Genomic DNA, 2,656 nt, shown 5'->3' on the forward strand with positions numbered 1-2,656 from the left:
GCATTACCAATTGCTCTGATGTCTATCCGTTCTTCTGTTAACAGGATCTCAGGCTTTACACCCTTTGAACTGCTTACAGGTCGTCAATTCCCAGGTCCCAGTACGGCGTTGAGAGAAGACACCGTGCAACCATTGTCACATACTGTGTATTTTGATAAACTAACAGCTCTGATTCAAACCTTTTCCCATCAGGTAACTCCTGTACCAGCACAACCCGAGGAACTGCCATCACCAGTCACGACAGACTGGGTCAGGACCAGGACTTTCCGCAGAAAGTGGAGTGAACCACGGTGGTCACAACCCCAACGAGTGACAGCTCGCACCTCACACTGTATACAACTACAAGGAAAGGGAGATACTTGGTTCCATTTAACATCCTGTGTAGCTTGTGACCCCCCTTCTAGGTCTCTTGCTGACACTGGTTTGGACCTAAGGACTCAGGTCCAAGAGAGGGAGGATACACAGAGTCACGGTAAAACAGACACTGAAATTGCCACTGGACAACACCAACAGCTCCAAATTATACACAAAACAGGCGATATTTTCACAAGCCCACACACAGAACCATTGGCCCATTGTGTAAGTGCTGACTGTGCATACGGAGCAGGTATAGCTAAACAGTTCAAATGGCGATATGGTACAGGGAAAGTAATTGATCAAAACAAACAACGAGGTGAATGTGCAGTAACTAAAGAAGAAGATGGCAGAATTATTTTTCACCTAATAACTAAAGAACAATGTACTCATTTACCAACATATGACTGTTTCACAGAAAGCCTAAAACACATGAGAGGTTGGTGTGTGGCTAATAGAGTAAAAAGAGTCTCAGTACCCCGGCTGGGGTGTGGTCTAGATAAACTAGACTTCAAGAAAGTGCAAAAGATTCTGAGTGAAGTGTTCACGGACGTGGACATACAAATAACCATTTATTCCTTATAATCAAGTTTTCATTATTGTGTGATTTTGAGTGTTTTTCAATGTTTTTCAATTTCAGGTTTAAAAAGTGTACTTTTAAGAGTGTTTTTATAAGTAGTAAGGTATTAAGGGTTTAGGAAGGGTTGATTTTGTAAAGATAACAAGACATTACTAGAGAGGGTGAATACGACAGCAACAAGATGAAGCTGTGGGAAAATTGGAAGTTGTTGTGTGTGTTAGGGATAATTGCAGGAACCATCGTAGGGATAATTTTTGGAATACAAAAAAGTCAGGAAGGTAATAGCACCACACCGCGAACTAGACATAGAAGGTCAATAACATCAACAGACAAATGCTTACAGAAATATGGTGGAATTGAGCTAAATTATACAAAAGGAAGTAATACATCATATACAGTTGATTTGTGTAGTATTATCCAATGCAACGGGAAGAATAGTTCATGGCGAGGATATGATGTTTACCTGTGTGGGCTGGGATGGCCGGGTAATCATAGATGGTGTCCCACTTGGAATCATGTGTGGCAAGCCACTAATCCAGATTTTCAGGGAACCACAGAAACAAAGACAGCGAATGGTGAAGTAAAAGCGGCAGGACATTTTAGGATACAAAGAGATTTTAGTCACGCACAAAATCCTATAACCATATCTATAGTAGGTTTACAACAAGATATATACAAAACAAAAGCACAGGGTGTACCGAACCAGTGTTGGGATACCACGGAAGGACAATTTTATGTACTAGTGGGAGTGGATGTGACTGGTAAGGATCCATTGGGTCTGGTAAAAATTGTGTTAAAAGAAAGACCAGAAAATGAAACAACAACCTCGACAAAACCATTGCCAGTAAAAAACCCAAAGGGTGAAATAGTAGATATTGATTATACCAAATTGAAACCGGAAGACATAATAGAAAAAGCCACAGGGTATGGGGAAAACAATTTATGGCTGGAATGGATAATTACCACAGCCAGAGAACAAGGATTAGATGATTGTGTAGGGTGTGCTAACGCAAGACCCAAACTATACATAGAACCAGCTCCCTTGCATCCAAACGATACCTGGGGCTACGGGTGTATGCTAGCCTTGACACGTCAAGCATCACCACCAAATTGTACCACGTTGGCAGCAATATTTCCACCCATCTCAAATCACTCTAAAGCAGGACCATTCACACCACAGAAAGCAAACTACACGTGTTTTAACATTACACGTAACTCACCAACAAGTAACCTAGGGGAAATAAGTAGTGACTGGTGTAATCAGATAGTGATAGATAAAGGGACACAAATAGGAACATGGGCTAGAGCAGGATTGTATTACTATTGTGGAGATCGTAGACTGTTTACTAGAATACCTGAGGGAGCAAGAGGAGTGTGTGCTATGGTAAGGTTAGGAGCCCCGATAGCCCTGATAGGTGAAAGAACTGTGAAAGTGGAAAGCATGAGTTCAGCCACACTTGCCAGAAGACGCAGAAGACACATCCTCAGGAAGAGGGCAACAGGTTCAAGTGTAGATTTGTCATTAAACAGCCCCACATACATCGATGCAATAGGAGTTCCTAGGGGAGTACCAAATGAGTACAAGTTAATAGATCAGATAGCATCAGGATTCGAGAACATACCAATAATATCTGCTCTTTTCCCAGTCACTCCCAACAAGAATGTAGATAGAATTAACTATGTACATTATAACGTGATGAGATTAGCAAACATGACAAGAGA

Source organism: Triplophysa rosa, unplaced genomic scaffold, assembly GCF_024868665.1.
Source record: "Triplophysa rosa unplaced genomic scaffold, Trosa_1v2 scaffold120_ERROPOS1198380, whole genome shotgun sequence".
In the NCBI taxonomy this organism is placed as follows: domain Eukaryota; kingdom Metazoa; phylum Chordata; class Actinopteri; order Cypriniformes; family Nemacheilidae; genus Triplophysa; species Triplophysa rosa.